We start from the raw sequence: 18,743 nt of genomic DNA, 5'->3' as shown, positions 1-18,743 counted from the left end.
TAGGACATAGAGGCTGCTGATACAACATGGGATTAGGATTCCTAATCCTAATAGACTAAGCCTTTAATACAAATCCTAATAGAACTTGAAAGACTAACTTTCCTAGAACTTATAGAAAAGCTGCGCGCAAACCTCTTTCCTTTCTAGACTTGGATTTGAATTCTGCATCCTAATTTTCAGATTGTATCAACGAGCCAAAAACACAACAACATGTACTCGTACGTGTAATATAATGTGTTTATAATTAATTATCATTCCTTTATTAACGCTATGATAATTATTGAAAAAATCTCTGCAGCGACACTGCTAGCTAGGGATATATCTGTAGCTGGGTTGATATTCATTCTGGCATCTTGCACCCGTGTAAATTTGCACCATCAATCTCCATATGATAAAATCTGTGCCACAGCCAAAATTGCACAGTTTAGTCATTTTTCCATGGCTCAACAACTTTTATTAGACCTTAAATCTTCAAGAATATCTTTTACATAGTTGCAAAAAAATTTCTGTAATCCTGGTTTCAGAAAGTATTTTATTCAAGTCAAGGAATTAAGTTATTTCTTGCTTTTTACAGTTAAAGTTTTTCTTTATTATGGTACTTATTCATTTTGTGTTTAACTTGGACAGCTTGGAAACTTTTGCACTGGGCTGAACATACATATAGAGAAATGGTACATGTTCTTTGTTCAAGTTCTTGTATTCATTCATTTCCTTTAGTCCCTGGTTAATATTTAGGTGCTTACTCTTCAATTTGAAATTTACTATATTGTAGTGATTAAAGGATATTCTAATAGTAATAAGAAACTAAAATAAATGATTATTTGTGGAGTTATGGCAATGACATGCTTGATGACACCGTTTTGTGAAATTGTAGTGTGTTGGCAATTTTTGAGGTTGATTGAATGTAATAAAAACCAGGACTTTTAGGGTGAAGGTGGGTAGGCAGTGCTTGCAGGGAGATTTCATAACAGGCATTCTTTGGCCCTTGTTGGCTTTGGTATCTATTAAATTTAAATTGCCTTTTCTTCTGGATGTGGACTGGAGGTAGAGTTCTTTGGCTCTTTGGTATAAGGTCTGCCTAGCTGGTATCTATTTGTTAATTGTATTGCTGGTTCACTCTGGTTATAATGCTTGAATGAACCCTTATTGGACTAAAGTCGTGAGCTTTGTGTTTGTAAATATTAAAGTATTTGCAAGTTCATGTACTTCTTTATTTCTCATTGGGCAGATGAAATACTGGCTTGCTTTGTACATTATCAACTGTGCAAAGTGTTTCTTCACTGGATATACTTTAAAACTCTGCATCTAATTAACCAGTAAAAATGCATATGGATGATATTCAGGTTTCTTCCCTTTTTTTTATAGATATTTGAGCATTCCAAGCTACAAGTAACAGAATTGGACATGACTATGGCTCATTAGGTGTCCTAACGAAGTTTCTTATCTGTAGATTATTGGCTTTTTTCTTTTAATTTTTTTCCCTGAAAAGCAATGATTGAATATCTCAAATATCAAAGATGTACATTTTAGTGCTTTTTGCTCCACCTTTTCGGTTTTAGCTGAAAGATTTCAAAATTCACGCTGGCATCCTATAATCTCATGCAATGGTTCAAAGTTTAGCTGAGACCGCATGAGTGGAATTAAGGTATGGGAAGGTTGGATCCCAAGTTGAACTAGAAGTATTGCATTCTATTCTACCTAACCAAACTGTAGCACTCTATGGAATTCATAATGATTACTTTCTTTTCCCCATCATTGTTTGTACAATGCCTTGTTGCTGTTCAGCTAATTGTGTTTGACTAATTTGGTTTCCCTGAGCACACTATCATCCTCTTTTGTCTAGTTATTTTTCATGACTTCAATGAACTTGCAAACATACACAGTTTGTATGCACAAAAGTATACATGTATGACACTTAGATGGTTATATAATCATATATATAGTATTCTCAACATGCAATTCCTTTTTATCTTCCTACAGCCTAGCTCATCATCAGGACCTTCCCAAACCAAAGTTTCTGATCATTTTGTCAGCATGAGATTTTCTCATAATATGGTTGCCAAAGCCATCCAAGAACATGGTATGAGCACTGAACCATTTCATTCCAGTGCTAGTTTTTACTTGGAATGCTTCAGTTTAACCCTGTCCCTATTTAACACACTGGTTTGATGGAATATCCAGGACTTGAAGATGCAGATTCAATTCTTGAAACCCTCCTCTTATATAACGTGAGTATTAACTGGACTTCATTTGCCAATGCTTTCTTTGATGAAGATAACTTCAGAAAGTGAGCTTGGTTGTGTCTGATGTGTTGTTACATAAATATAGTTTTAGCTTCTGTCAAATTTTAACTTGCATGTAATGCGCGTTCAGGAATTTAAGTATTCACATTTTTGTGTTTGCCTATGGTATATTGGACATTTGGACTAGATCAGTAGATAATTAATCTGGGGAGTATAACCATGTATTTTGTATTCATTCAATGTCAAAGCTGTATTGCATAGTAATGCGTATGATTGTTTTAATCAGCCTGTTAGTCCTTAGCTTCTACTCTAGCTAGTCTTCTTTTGATTACAGTTGTCTGGTTATCTGCGTCATATATTTCTACATCATTTAAGCCTAATTTTCATATCGTATCACTAATTGTTTGGCTTTAATTGTTTGTCATGCACATATTGATATTGTCTTCTCTAAAAATCTTATAATCCATATGTTTTCATTTCCACTACATGGAAGCACTACTCTTGCTTTTGCTTTAGTGTCCAGCATTGTGCCCAGCTTCCATCTTTCTTACCTATCCTTGTAAATTCAAAATGAAATTGATGAGGATAAGAGGAACAAAAAAAAAAAAAAACATTAAACTGGCGTCAAAATTCCTGGTTAAGATTTCTAAATTAAGCAATGGTGTTCAATTTACATTTTCTTGTGAGTGCATAATCAATTGCTATCTTGTTCGATTAACCAATTTTTCAGATTGATCTGTCATTTCATGGTAGTATAATGCACATATTAATTGTTTTTGCAAGATGAGTTGGTCCCAGGTATACCGGGTCTCATCTTCCCATGCATGAGGAATATAAGATGTTGATGACTTGCAACAAAAAGAAAGAAGATTTTACATTCTTCTGCTTTCTTGCTATTATTTTGCAGGCTCTTGAAAGTAGAGTTCAGGAGTCAGGAGCAACATTCTCTGCCAGAGCTGCATTCTCCTCCAGAACAGTGCTCTCCTCAAGAACAGCAACAAATTGACTCGGATCTCTTTTCTTCAGATTATGATGGGAGCTTTCTAGATGGTTTTTCAGATCTCCATAGCTCTGATGATGAGGTAGTTAATGTCTTGAATACTGTAGATGCCATTGGCCCTTTTTAATAAGAATCTCCATCCTCCACGCCATTTTGCAATATTGATGGAACTTCCTCATCATTCTATAGGCACTAGTACATCAATTTACATGGGATTATTGGTTCATGGTAATGCCACTTCATTGCGTGTTACATATGTGGACTTCACAGAAAATTAATCAACTATTTTTGCAGGTAACCATCGATCCTATGTCTGAGGCGGAGACAAAACTTATGTCCTTGGTTAAAATGAGGTACAATGAATTGGAGGCTTCAATGGCAGTAGAAAGGTGTGGTATAACTTTATTTCTTTGAGAATACTCATGTACAGATTTATCTCTATGCTTAAATTCTTTTTGACGATTGTCTTGACATTCTGTAAACTGCTATTTACTTGCTTTAAGTATATGCGTATCTTTAGCTTCAAACCAAACTCCAGAAGTGTAACTAGAAAAATTTCGTTTAGGGTCTAACAATCTAATTTCATCTTCAACGCATCCAAAAAATATATTGGTTCCTTTCTGGGTAGTCAGGAATCAGGATCACAATCATGTAACTGGAACTGTATAGCAGGAGAATCTCGAGGAACTAGGCTACAATGGTTTTCATAGCATAAAAAAGGCCAGTGATTTTGGGGCCACAAAACTCCTTCCTAATATTATCTGTTGTTTAGTAGGAAATCCAACCAGGTTTACTAGTTTCTTTGTCTACCACTTTCTGCTAGTTCAGTCAGTTGTTTATGAATGCCGAAGATGAAGATGAAATCCCACCAGAAAGTGTCCGCCTCTATGTTCTTTATGAATGCCGCAAGTGGAATCTTGTTTGGGTAGGAAAGAAAAGGTGGCCCCACTTGAGCCTGATGATGTAGAAATGCTTTTGGGGTCAAAGGGAAATTCATTCCAGGTAGAGTTCTTTTCTTCCATTTGCATGAACATTTCTTTCTTCCTTATTGTTCAGTTCATGTACTGAATGATCCTGAATATTTCAGACAGTTCCATTTGCTTTGGTTTTGTGTTCTGTTCACAAGCATGATCTGTATTTCAACTTCTCTATAATTGAACTTTATGTTTCAACCTTTCTATCAGTTGTCCCAGCATTTTGAAATTACATTTGCTTATGGTTCATTTTCATTTAGATATTCTCTGCTAATAAATTCGTTCATGGATTCGTTTGCATTTATATTTCCTACAGTTTCACTTAACCACAGTTATATTTGCTTCAGTTTAGAGTAGATTTGTATATTTTGCTGTTTCTTTCTAATAAACTTTGTATTTGAATATTTCTATGATAGTAGATTTTCACTTTTATCGCATACTCTGGTAAATTCTATTAAGAGATAGGACTGAGCAACAGTGCAAGTATATGTGTTGAATGCTTGGTGATCAAGTCATAAAATGATAGGTATGAACAAAAATATCTATATAGAGAGTTAATTATGTTTGTTTTGCTTGATGGCCAAGAACCTGACTAGTATAAAGAGCAGCTATCTACTTGATTCATATCCACACTACAATGAGAGCATGTGATAGATAACAACCACCAGACTGTTCCAATCTTGCATAGTTTCACTGAGTTCCCACTTCACATAATTTGTCGTTCACCAAGGTAACCACTAGTCATCCAATCAGGCTTCAATTACTTGCAGTAAATCTCATCGATCGGATGTCCAATCCGACGTATCCAATTGAAGTACCTCCAAGTGAAACATTCTCTAATGAACTTCTAATACTACCCGCCTTCACATGAAGCGTCCTTGCTCACTTTTTGGATTATGCTCTTGATCACTGGGGATTTCTACTTCTGCAAGTTCTCGGATTTGAGGGACAACAATTTGATCATTTCATGTTCAAAGCTTCACATCATGATCAGAAATTGGCCAAAGGAAATCAAAATCTCCACCTAAAAGCAGCATCAAAACCCCAATTTTCCAATTCTCCAGATCTCAATCAAAACTCGAATTCAAGTATAGAAGCATGTAGAGCTCGACGAACTGACCAACTTTCATACCCTGAGTTGAAACAAAACATCGCCGGAAAATACTCAGAAAACTGCCGGAAAACCATTGCAGCCTTCGAGCTTCGTTTCTTCGTCGTCGGTCGTTGTTTGAACAAAAGAAGAGCGTAGGGAGGTAGGCGACATTGAGACGAAGCTGTTGACACCGGTGATATGCCGTGAAATGGTCGGACGCCGGAGGAACTTCTCGGAAACCGCCGTTTATTCTCTCATTCGGTTCTCTCTCACCATAGCTTTTCTGGAGAAACAAATACCACATGGACGTGAGGGACGACGAGGTGATTCTAACGCTGGTGATCCGCCGCCTGAGATGGCCGGACGGTGGAGAGATGACCGGGTCGGCGGAGACTCGGTCTTGGTCTCAACCTGTTCTGATCCGATTCAATATATATACTCTAATCGACGGTCCAGATGTAGCCGACTAGAAAATTCTACTTTTAATTATATTTTTGGAAGGAACTTCGCTGACCAGCCCTGGTCAGGGTAGGCTGACCATAGCCACTAACAAATCGACATCTGTCCACTTAGAAAAAGAAAAATTAATGTTGTTGAATACTTGACGGAGAAGAAGACTTCCATTTGACGTCTAACACATTCAAATCCAGAAATCCCTTCTCTTCCACTTTGGGTTTTCTTCTGCATTCTTTTACTGAATTATAGGGATTTGAAGGTTCCTTGCATCTTCCCTCTAGGACAATTACTGAGTGTCTTAGAAATTCTCTTGTTAGAAAACTTTCCAAAAGTTTAATGACTAAACTATCACTTTGAACTTCTATCGTGTTTTTTCTGCATAAACAAATAATGAATACAATTGGCTATGCAGATTACTGCAACATTCTTACCAAGATAACAACCAAAACCCCAAAGATTAAGCAAGAAATCAAATTTCAACTCACGAAAACAAACAGAAAATATAACCATCAATTCATAAACAAAGGAACTCATATTTAATCTGTCGACATATAACCAGAAATTCATTACCAAACGAAAACAAAGAGAACACTGGGAATAGAAAATATGATGGGCATTTCTACTACAATCACCAAAAAATAGGTATATTTATTACATATATCATACCCTCATATGCATGTGAATCTCTAATAAATCTGGGAGCACTGATACACAAATTGCAAAACAAAATTGAACCATCACAGAACATACATCGAATTCTATACGCAAAGTAGAGACTCATTTGTTCTTCAATAGAGCAACACACATGGCAACAGATACGATAAGACCTAATCATCAGAATCAGAGAAGGTGAATTCCTTAGCGAAAAGAAACTTTTTGACTCGGGTCACGAAATCTGAATAAGCTGGGTCTGACCTGTTTGAGCTATTTGGGTTCGATCCTTTTGAGCGCGCCACCTAGAATCAGTGAGCCACTGCTTCTTGTTCCATCTTTGTGGGGTTTACAGTCAAATCGTACCGTAAACCGAACAAAAGAAATTGAAATCCAGTACCCATCGTCAAATGTCTATCGGTACTGAAGAAATCCAGTAGTCATATTCGAATCCAATACCCATTGCTTCGAATCCTTAGGAATTTTAGTGATGAATGCAGAAGGAAACCCAATTTGGAAGAGAGAGAGGCTTGGATTTGGATGTGTTAGACGTTAAATGAAAGTCGTCTTCTCCGTTTGGGGTTTCAATGTTGAGACCAAGCCCACACCCTAAGCCCAAGGATCGTATTAGCCCAATTAACCCATGTACCTCTGCTCATCTGGTGTTAAGAGTACACCTTCAGTTTGCACTCCATTCTGCAGTTCTGTCATCTGCTAGGTTGTAGCTGCATTTTGTTCCCATCTGAATAGTGGTGGTCCTGTGCCACATGTCTTCTCTAGGTTGTATGAGACACATCTATAATTGTAAGCTACAACCCCGTTTGGGGATCATCAATGAAGAAGGCACTTCAGTTTTCCCTGTTTACCTTTCTTTAAACCTTTGAGCATACTGTCTGGTATCAGAGCCACCAATGCATGGCAACAAGTCCAACAGCCCTCCACGGCTGTCACCGGTGGCGTAGTCCCGCCGATACCACCCACTCACACCCAAGCACCGCCCACTTCCATATCCACAGATCGCCTGGCCATCTTCTAAGCCACGGTGGACACTTTGCAGGCCCAAAATGAGACCCTCCAATCCCAAAACGAAGACCTCCATACCACCATGGAAGCCATAGCTTGCAGCCAAACCTTGATGGCACACCAAGTTGCAAAAAACGCCATGCTCTCCAACATGGTCCACGGGCAACCTCAAACTAACACCACAACCACCGTCGCCCCGACTTCGAGCCTCACCACCACTTCTCTGGGATACCTCACCCTTTCATCCCCACCCCCAACTCACACTGCTGAACCCCAATTTCCTTCCACCCCATAAACATCCCAGCTCACTTTCGGATCATTTCCGCCACTACCGCACTCATCACAACCTGCTCCAGGCTTCAACACCCCTCATCCACCTCCTTCACTCCACACCCCCACATAAGCTCCACCCCACAATTCTCCACTATTACATCACCACTACAACAGCCTCCCACCTCTCAACCAAATCCTCACTTTCACCATCAACCCCTACCATATCACCGCTTCCCACAGCAATTTCCACCCAATCACTACCGAACACCCAAACTCGACCTCCTTCGTTTCAATGGGGAAGATGTCCTCGGTTGGCTTTCGATGGAGGAGAGGTACCTGCGTTCTAATCACGTCCCTCCTTATGACCATGTGCAGATAGCCGCCAACCATTTCGGACCCGACGCCTCCGTCTGGATGAGCGCTTATGAGCTCCGCAACCCCCACCCTACTTGGGAAGAGTTTGTCACAACCTTGCTTACTCGGTTTTTTGCAAGAAGCAACGCTGACTTTAAGGGCACTTTGGCACACCTTCAACAAACCAGTTCTATAGAAGAGTTCATATTGGCCTTCACGAAGCTCTCTTATCGTGCACCGGATTGGCCGGACACTGAACTTCTTCCAATTTTCATTACAGGCCTTAAACCGGAGCTTCAACATGATGTTCGGGCCATGAACCCCACCACCCTTGTCGAAGCCCAGCGCCTAGCCTGCTGTTACGAGATTCGGAACACCGTGAAGAGAAAGTCTCGGTTTCTGTTAGGTCTTTCTGTTAGAGTTTTGTATTCAGTTTGAATAAGCCCTAGTCTTTAGGGCATGTGGTTAATGCTTTGACTTTGTTTTAGATGCATCTATCACGTTGATTAGTTGTAAACGTGAGCTAGGTTTTCTTTTTCTGTTAAGATTGTAAAAGGCTATTTATAAGCCTAGTTTTGTTCAATAAGATGTAAGTCATTCCCAGAAGATCATTGAGCACTTGTTCTTGGTGTTTTAGTTCTTAACATTGTGGTATCAGAGCCCCCACTGGGCCTGACAAAACAAAGCAGCAGTCTTTGTAGTTTGCAGCAGCAAAGAAGATGACAACCGAGGGGAACTTCATACAGCCAGCCATACCTCGCTTCGATGGTCACTATGACCATTGGAGTATGTTAATGGAGAACTTCCTTAGATCTAAGGAATACTGGAGCTTGGTGGAGACTGGCTACGTTGAGCCAGAAAGTGGAGTGGAGCAGACAGAGGCACAACGAAAGAAACTGGAGGAATTGAAGCTGAAAGACCTGAAGGTAAAAAATTATCTCTTTCAGGCCATAGACCGGACTATATTGGAGACCATACTCCAGAAGGATACTTCCAAACAAATTTGGGAGTCTATGAAGAAGAAGTTTGAAGGAAATGCTAGGGTCAATAGGTCTCATCTTCAAGCTCTCCGTAGAGAGTTTGAAACCCTAGAGATGAAGGCTGGAGAAGGAGTCTCTTAGTATTTTTCGAGGGTGATTTCCGTGGCTAACAAGATGAGAACACATGGAGAGCAGATGTAAGATGTCACAGTGGTAGAGAAAATCCTCCGATCATTGAGTGAGAAGTTTAATTACGTGGTTTGCTCGATTGAGGAGTCCAAAGATATTGATCAGCTTTCCATCGATGAGTTGCAGAGCTCGTTGATCGTTCATGAGCAAAAACTCCTGAGGCATACTGGAGAAGAACAAGCACTCAAAGTAAGCACTCAAGACAGGTTTGGTGCAAGAGGTCGAGGTCGAAGTGCATATAGCGGCAGAGGAAGGGGAAGAGGTCGTCAGCCCTACAACAAAGCAACCGTGGAGTGTTATAAGTGTCATAAGCTCGGACACTTTCAGTTTGAGTGTCCAAGCTGGGATAAAGAGGCTAACTATGCTGAATTGGGAGAAGAGGAAGAGATGTTGCTCATGTCATATGTGGAGATGAACGAGGCACGAAGGGAAGATGTGTGGTTCCTGGATTCCGGTTGTAGCAACCACATGTGTGGTGACAAAGCCTTGTTCTGTGACCTAAATGAGGAGTTTAAGCAGATGGTAAAGCTGGGAAATAACACAAGGATGGCTGTGGTAGGGAAAGGCAATGTGAGATTGAAAGTAAGTGGCTTTACACATGTTGTCAGTGAAGTATTTTATGTGCTTGAATTAAAGAACAATCTCTTAAGCATTGGTCAGTTACAAGAAAGAGGGTTGGCAATCCTCATTCAGCGTGGAAAGCTCAAGATATACCATCCAGAGAAATGACTCATCGTACAGACTGAGATGACCGCAAATCGAATGTTCGTTTTGCTAGCACAGTCATTGCCACAAAAGTCAGCTTGTCTCTACACTTCTACACAAGATTTAGCTCACTTATGGCACTGTCGTTATGGACACTTAAGCTACAAAGGGTTGAGAACCCTGCAGCTCAAGAAAATAGTGTATGGAATGCCTCAGTTCAAGCCTCCATCAATAGTGTGTGGAAATTGTTTGATTGGGAAGCAACATAGGGATTCAATCCCAAAGAAGAGTAATTGGAGGGCCACAGAGAAGCTTCAGCTAGTTCATGCAGACCTCTGCGGACCAATATCTCCCATCTCCAATAGTAAAAAGAGGTACCTTATATGTTTATTGATGACTTTACTAGAAAAGCATGGACTTATTTTTTAGTAGAGAAATCAGAAGCATTGAGCATGTTCAAACGTTTTAAAAATTGCGTGGAGAAAGAAGTAGGAGGGTATATTAAATGTTTGAGAACAGATCGAGGGGGAGAGTTCACATCCTTTGAATTTAATGAGTTCTGCATCGAGCATGGCATCAAACGGCAATTGACTGCAGCGTACACACCACAGCAGAACGGAGTAGCTGAACGGAAAAATCGAACAGTTATGAACATGGTTCGATGTATGTTAGCTGAAAAAAAAATCCCAAAGACCTTTTGGCCAGAAGCAGTAAATTGGACAACATATGTCCTAAATCGGAGTCCCACATTGGCTGTAAAAAATCAAACACCCGAGGAAGCTTGGAATGGAAGCAAACCTTCAGTGGAGCACTTTAGGGTTTTCAGTTGCGTGGCACATGTGCATGTTCCAGATGTGAGAAGAACAAAATTAGATGCAAAGAGTTTCACTTGTGTGTTATTGGGAGTAAGTGAAGAGTCCAAGGCGTATAGGCTCTACGATCCAATTGCAAAGAAGGTGGTAATTAGCAGGGATGTAGTGTTCGAGGAAGACAAGTCTTGGAGCTGGGATGGGAGTTATGAAGAATATGTGATGGCTGATTTGGAATGGAATGATGAGGAAGACAATGAGGCAGTGAACGAAGAGAATGATGGAGCAGTGAGTGGGGAGGAAGAAGAAGCTATTGAGGGACCATCTGATAGTTCTCAAAATGATGAGAATGGAGGGGAATCATCAAGTTCAGAAGAAGGAAGAACCAGAGGACCTCCAATGTGGATGAGAGATTATGTAAGTGGGGAGGGGCTCTCTGAGGAAGAAGATATAAATGAGAACTTGGCTTTATTCTCTCCAGCAGATCCGATACATTTTGAGGAGGCAGTGAAGCACGACAAATGGAGAATGGCTATGGATATGGAGATAAAAGCTATAGAGAGGAACAACACTTGGGAACTCACTGATTTGCCTATAGGAGTGAAGTGGGTCTATAAGACCAAACTCAAGGAGAATGGGGAAGTTGACAAGTTCAAAGCTCGTTTGGTGGCTAAGGGATATGTGCAACAACAAGGTATAGACTACACAGAAGTATTTGCACCAGTTGCAAGAATGGATACAGTGAGAATGATTGTGGCTCTAGCAGCTCAAAAAGGATGGATTCTCTATCAATTAGACGTCAAATCTGCCTTCTTGCATGGGGAACTCACTGAAGAACTGTACGTGGAGCAGCTTAGAGGTTATGAAGTGAAGAACTGTGCTCAGGAAGTATATAGGATGAAGAAAGCCCTCTATGAACTGAAACAAGCTCCACAAGCTTGGTTTAGTCGCATTGAAGCACATTTCATGAGTCAAGGGTTCGAGAAGTGTTATAGTGAACATACTTTGTTCATTAAAACAAATAAGGAAGGTAAAATTCTCATTGTCAGTTTATATGTAGATGATTTAATATTTACTGGCAATGATGAATTGTTGTTTGCTGAGTTTAAAAATTCCATGTTGAGGGAGTTCGACATGACTGATTTGGGGAGAATGAGATTCTTTCTTGGCATAGAAGTGTTGCAGGGATCAGATGGGACTTATATGTGTCAAAGGAAGTATGCTTTGGAGGTGTTGAGAAGGTTTAGAATGGAGAAAAGCAACTCGGTTCATAATCCCATTGTTCCAGGTTGTAAACTTTTTAAGGATGAGACTGGTGTTCGAGTTGATGAGACATTATTCAAACAGATAGTGGGATGTCTCATGTACTTAACGGCTACAAGGTCGGACCTAATGCATGCAGTTAGTTTGATTAGCAGATACATGGCTAAACCAACTAAGTTGCACTTGCTGGCAGCCAAGAGGATATTGAGGTACTTGAAAGGAACCACTGAGCTTGGGATCTTTTACAAGAAAGGAGGGTGTGAAGGTCTGATGGGTTATACATGTATGATAGGTTATATAGATAGCAATTATGCTGGAGATATAGATGACCGCAAGAGCACATCAGGCTACGTCTTCATGATGGGATCTGGAGCTATTTCCTGGTCTTCAAGGAAACAACCTATAGTCACACTTTCGATCATAGAAGCAGAGTTCGTGGCTACGGCTGCCTGTGCTAGTCAAGCTGTTTGGATGAAAAGAATATTTGAGAAGCTGAGTCTAGAGCAAAGTAAGTGCACTATCATCCTTTGTGATAATAGTTCCACAATCAAACTATCAAAAAACCCGGTACTGCATGGTCGAAGCAAGCACATTGATGTGCGCTTCCACTTTCTTCGTGATCTCACGCGAAAAGGAGTAGTTAAGTTAGTTTACTATGGAACACAAGATCAGCTGGCAGATGTGATGACAAATCCCCTCACATTGGATGCGTTTCAGAAGTTTCGGAGTCAGTTGGGAGTTTGTCAAGTTCCTGAATTAAACTAGCTGTACTGGGAGCTAGTTTAAGGGAGGGAATGAAGAGAAAGTCTCGGTTTATGTTAGAGTTTTGTATTCAGTTTGAATAAGCCCTAGTCTTCAGGGCATGTGGTTAATGCTTTGACTTTGTTTTAGTTGCATCTATCACGTTGATTAGTTGTAAACGTGAGCTAGGTTTTCTCTTTCTGTTAAGATTGTAAAAGGCTATTTATAAGCCTAGTTTTGTTCAATAAGATGTAAGTCATTCCCAGAAGATCATTGAGCACTTGTTCTTGGTGTTTTAGTTCTTAACACACCGAACTCCATTTCTCCCACCCCTACCGCCCTCGTACCCACTAGTACCCCTCCTATCCCAAAACAAATTTCACCGGCCACTCCCCCACTAGTTACCCTGCTATTAAACCCACTCCACCAAATCTCACTAACCCCAAGCCTTTCCCCACAAATCCACAACCTAACCTAACACATAGACAAACATTACGCCATCTATCCATACCTGAGCAAAGGGAACGACGTGCCAAGGGCCTCTGTTTTAACTGTGACAAGAAATACTACCACAAGAACCACATCTGTAAGCAGCCTTTCTTCGCCATTCTGGACTACTATCAGTCGCCGGAGGAACCATCGGAAGACATCCCCATCATTGCCGAACCCGAAGAACCCCTTGAGGAGGAGCCCAACACATACCCCCTCCACAAAATCACCAATACTTCCATCAGTGAGATGATGAGGCTGAAGGGCCCCACCAACGAAATTCCCATCGATATCTTCATTGATTGTGGCTCCACCATGAACTCCCTTAATCAAGCAATCGTTGCACAATTGGATCTTTCTATTTCCCCACCATCTGCCCTCCGGTTCACCACCGCTTCAGGCCATACTCTCACTCCCTCCGACATAGTCCACAACATCATAGTGGAAACTCAAGGTTATAGCCTCACAGACTCCTTCCTACTCTTACCGATCACCGGTTGTGACTTGGTTCTCGGGGCCCAGTGGCTGGATACACTTGCGTTTATAGGCTGGCACTTCCTTGAGAAAGTCATGGTCATCGTTGTCAATGGCAAGCGCCATATCTTCCGCGGCATCAATTCGAACCCTCCCAAACCCGTTGTTGACACTGAGATCCTTGATCTAATTCCCTCAGACCAGCTAGATGTCGTCGGCGCTCTCTCTGCCATCATCTCGGACTTGGACATCTTAAGCGTCAACCCTGCTATTTCAGCCCTTTTACAACATTACCCCTACTTATTTGAACCCCCAACAAGCCTACCTCCCCTTTCGGGCTGTGGACCACAAAATTCCATTGTTACCAAACACTGGCCCAATCAATGTTAGGCCCTATTGTTATGCACACTCTCAGAAAACTGAACTAGAAGCCTAAGTGTCTGATATACTGCAACAAGGGTTGATTAGGCCCAGCTCGAGTCCTTTCTCTTCCCCGGTTCTATTTGTTCGCAAGAAGGAGGGTACTTGGAGATTTTGTGTCGACTATCGGGAATTGAATGTGGTCACCATTAAAGACCGTTTTCCCATTCCCGTAGTGGACGAGCTTTTGGATGAACTCTATGGTGCCACTATCTTCTCCAAGTTAGATCTATGATCCGGCTACCATCAAATCCGGATGTGCACCGAAGATATTCACAAGACTGCATTCCGGACCCATGAAGGACACTACGAGTTTGTGGTAATCCCCTTTGGCCTTTCTAATGCACCTTCCACATTTCAATCTTTGATGAACCACATTTTTCGTGATATCCTTCGAAAACATGTACTAGTATTCTTTGATGATCGACATCTTGGTTTATAGCAAAGACTTGGACTCACATTTGCTGCATCTTAAGGAGGTCCTCAACATATTACATGAGCACAAATTATATGTAAAACTATCTAAATGCATTTTTGCTCAATCAAGTGTCAATTACTTGGGCCATACTATATCAGCCCAAGGGGTCTCTATGGATACGAGCAAGGTCCAGTGCATTATCGAATGGCCCAAACCAACTACCACTAAGGCCCTCCGTGGATTTTTGGGGCTCACGGGTTATTACAAGCGGTTTATGAAGCATTATGGGCTTATAGCTGTAACGCCCCAAACTGCACCTCATCAGCTTGAGCACGTCACAGTGCCGCGTGTCTCTAAGACATAAACTGAATGTTCAGTTTACATCCTAAAAACCCGCAAGGCATTTTAATTAAATCGCTTTTCGTAAATCGCATAGCGGAAACGTCGAAATACTTTTTGAGGTGAAAACTTTTTAGAATCAAGTATCGAACTTATTCGTCTAAGTGCTTCTAGATCACCACTAGGGTAAACAAGAGCTGGTACATTTCGAGACAGGAAGAAATAAGAATTAACAAGTTCCAAATTTAACGACTCTCGAGAAGAGTTCAAGACTAGATACGGAACCTGAATTCAGTTACTACTATTCACCGAAACTATCTCCGCGCACCCTGCTCCGTCCGTCAATCCCGTCACCAGTGCACAGTACCTGCATCCACACTGTTGTAGGGGTGAGCTTTCGTCCTCGCTGCTCATTGGGAAATCATCTCGACTAGGTTTGAAAACAATGTAATATTACTTTGTGGCCACAGTATAAAAACATACTCAAAACCATGTCTTTTAAAGAACGACAGACTTTAAAAAAAATATCTTCTCTCTTGAAAATCGATGCATGTTACTCAAATAAATACGTGCGCACCAAATATTACCTGATGGCCGGTCCCATAGACCCACTACACGACCTTACCTCAAATTAATTTATAACCAGGTAAGCGTAGCGAGAGCGTCCGCTACCTAGCTACACACACGGATCGGGTCGTCATTGCGATCGCTCACCGTCCGACCGGTGTAGCTAACCCTCCGGAGGTTTTGGGGATCGAACCCAAGGAAGTCAGAGCCACCCTTCGCTCTCAAGCCATCACATCTCTCACGATTTGGTTAGTATGCATTGCATTTTAACATAACCAAACCACATAGACTTAACATGCATCATTTAATAAAAATCGTAATATAATAAACCCACTAATCGAGGAGAGTCCCGAATCCCCTACCTGGATTCCGATGCTTTTCTTCACGTACTCCGAGAGTCACGAACCTTCCGTTCCTCGGGTAACTGGAGTCCTAGATTCCGACATAAATAATATTAATAACTTTCCCTTAAGGAAATAAAGGCTCAATTTCGTCGATATATCGTCCGACCAATTTTCCCAGTTTGACCAATATTTACCAATAATTACTGATGAGCTTCTAATTTCCAATAAATATATGGGGTCTCTGTCCAAGCTTATAAATTAAGCTTAACCTTGTATTTGTATTTAATTGTGCTGCTCACTGCACATATATTAAATAGAACGAATCTCTACATTTAAACCACTTAATCCCAAGGATTGAACAATGTGGTACTTAACTCCTTTAAAGGCAACGTGACCTTTATAACATTTTTGTCACTACTTGCATAATTAGGATATCAATTCCACCTTACAAATAGAACTGGTTTGCAACTTTTGTCGTTCTTGTAAATATGATGCAGCGTATTACCAATTGATCAAAACCATATCAATTGATCATTACATACTTACAGTAGCCTAATAATACTTCCACCAAAATATTCCCACGCCACACATAATCAAGTCCAACAATAATTGTCCAAAGTGATCCCCCACTTACCTTGTAAATTCTTTATTTTAAACTCCTTCTTCCTGCTGCGTTGTTGGACCAAGCAAGTAAGCAACTGAACATTCTCTACTCTGTTTCCATGGAATAGAAATACCAATCATCATCACCGAACTTTAAAGTACTGAACTCATTCACTTTCGTAAAAGGATCTTACCTCTTTCTGTTTCCTTCTTTGTTTACCTTCATCGTCCAACACTCTCCATCCTTCTCAATACTGACTTAATGGAAAATCCTTATTTTGCTTCTCAATCCGGTTAAGTTCTAGTTTCCCACCATCACCGTGTACAGTGAGCTCGTCGGTACCCGGAAACAACCAAAACATCAATTCATCAAAACCCATCCAAAACTAAAAACTAAGTATACCAGTACGTAGAGCTCACCGAGAGGATCGATTTCCATACCTCATGCAACCCCGACGATCGCCGGAAACTGCAGAAGCTTCGCCGGAAAACCCGAAGCTTTCGGGCTTCGATTCTCTCTCCTTACTCCGTGCATGGATGATCCATGACCAGAGGCATGTCGGCGCTGGAAAGAGGATTCGAGCGAGGGTGGTTCGTCACCGAGTCGTCGCCGGACCATGGAGAACCGTCGCGGGTCGCCGTCGTGGGTCGTCGAGCTAGAGAAACGGGTCGAGGCTTCTGTTCGTTTCTGGAACGATCTAGTGCGTCCATCAAGTCTCTTCTCTTATATACTTTCCCTTAAACGATTTTGGATGGCTCAGATGAAGCGGTGAATGGTTCAACGGCTCAGATCGTGCCAAAACATTTCCTTTTTATATAAAATGAATTTCCATAATTCCCAGACTTCGGAAATTCATAATAAATAGTTCTGGTGTCGGAAAAATTCCCCGAAAATTCTCGCAGACTCGTAACGTCGCGTACTTTATTGTAGTATCCAAAATTTTAAGATTTCACCTTGTGAAAAATCCCAATAATTATTCCCGAACACCTTTATTAATTACAGAGATCGTAAATTAATTCCTCAACGATCTCAACTTAGCTCGACAATTTTACCGGGGCTCACAATAGCCAAGCCTTTAAACTAGCTGCTCAAGAAGGGAAATTTCCTCTGGACACTTGAAGCTGACAAGGCATTCTCCACCCTCAAGTCCGCCATCACCTCTGCCTTAGTCCTAGCTTTGCCTAATTTTGATGAAGATTTTTTCATCGAGACAGACGCTAACGGCTAGGGAATTGGCGCAGTCCTCACCCAAGCCCGTTACCCAGTGGCATTCCTCAGCACCACCCTGTCCCAAAGAAATCAGTCACTTTCAACATATGAAAAAGAAATGTTTGCAGTTTTATTTGCAGTCTAGAAGTGGAGACTGTAACTCTTTGGCCACCAATTTACAATTCTCACAGACCAACAGCCATTGCAACACGTGCTCAATCAGAGAATTAATACTCCAACTCAGTGCAAATGGGTAGCTAAGTTGCTTGGGTACAACAACAAAGTCCAATACCGAGCCGGTCCACTCAATATAGTTCCGGACACCTTGTCTCGATGCCATGAATTCTGCAGCATCCAGGCTTTTTCTTCTCCCATATTCAATAGTATCCCAGCAATCACAAGAGCTTGTAAGTCGAACCTAGAGGCCAGTGCTATTATTTCAGCACTTGAGAAGAATGAAACAACGAAAAAGGGCTTCAGCTTACTTGATGGTTGCCTCCTCTACAAGAACCGGATTTTTGTTCCTCAAAGTTCCGAATGGCGATGCAAGATACTACACGAATTCCACTCGACACTTGCAGCAGGTCACTCTGGCTTTCTCCACACCCTCAATCGCCTAACCCGCAGCTTCGCTTGGTCGGGAATGCACCGAGATGTGAAGCGCTATGTCACTTCTTGTGATCAATGTCAGAGAAACAACTATGAGGCAATCCACCCACCCGGCCTGCTACAACCTCTGCCCATTTCGGAAAACATTTGGGTTGACATTGCAATGGATTTCATTGACGGTCTTCCCCCATCCGAAGGCAAAACCTTCATTCTGGTTGTTGTGGATCGATTGTCAAAGTATGGTCACTTTGTGGCCGTAACTCACCCGTATTCCGCATCCCAAATCACTGAAGTCTTCACCAAAAAAATATTTCGCCTTCACGGGATGCCCCGCTCTATTGTCAGTGACCGAGATAAGATCTTCATCAGTCATTTCTGGGAGCACTTCTTCAAGTTACAGGGGACTAAACTTTGTCTCAACTTGACATACCACCCACAAACTGATGGGCAATCTGAGGTTTTGAATCACACCTTGGAACATTATCTACGTTGCTTCATCAATGACAAACCCAGCAG

The 18,743-nt window shown here is 41.3% G+C and overlaps 1 protein-coding gene and 1 pseudogene across 12 annotated transcripts in view; one reads left to right on the top strand and one right to left on the bottom strand.

Moving 5' to 3' along the window:
- Positions 1-18,743, top strand: part of LOC133713436 (TMV resistance protein N-like) — a 77,731-nt gene that overhangs the window by 6,210 nt on the left and 52,778 nt on the right. For 5 of the 12 annotated variants that reach the window (XM_062139459.1, XM_062139462.1, XM_062139457.1 and 2 more), the window contains 5 exons: positions 628-671; positions 1,981-2,080; positions 2,182-2,228; positions 3,151-3,325; positions 3,538-4,423. The gene's annotated coding sequence lies outside the window, so the exon portion shown is untranslated. Of the gene's footprint in view, positions 1-627; positions 672-1,980; positions 2,081-2,181; positions 2,229-3,150; positions 3,326-3,537; positions 4,424-18,743 lie in introns of those variants that run through there. The other 7 variants (XM_062139464.1, XM_062139463.1, XM_062139458.1 and 4 more) reach the window with 6 other exon arrangements.
- LOC133713443 (protein PTST, chloroplastic-like) overlaps positions 1-18,743 on the bottom strand; it is an 88,172-nt pseudogene that overhangs the window by 33,494 nt on the left and 35,935 nt on the right.

This window comes from Rosa rugosa, chromosome 6 (genome assembly GCF_958449725.1).
Source record: "Rosa rugosa chromosome 6, drRosRugo1.1, whole genome shotgun sequence".
Classification (NCBI taxonomy): domain Eukaryota; kingdom Viridiplantae; phylum Streptophyta; class Magnoliopsida; order Rosales; family Rosaceae; genus Rosa; species Rosa rugosa.
Note: the sequence above shows the minus strand (reverse complement) of the source record. Positions and strands in the feature narration are given on the sequence as shown.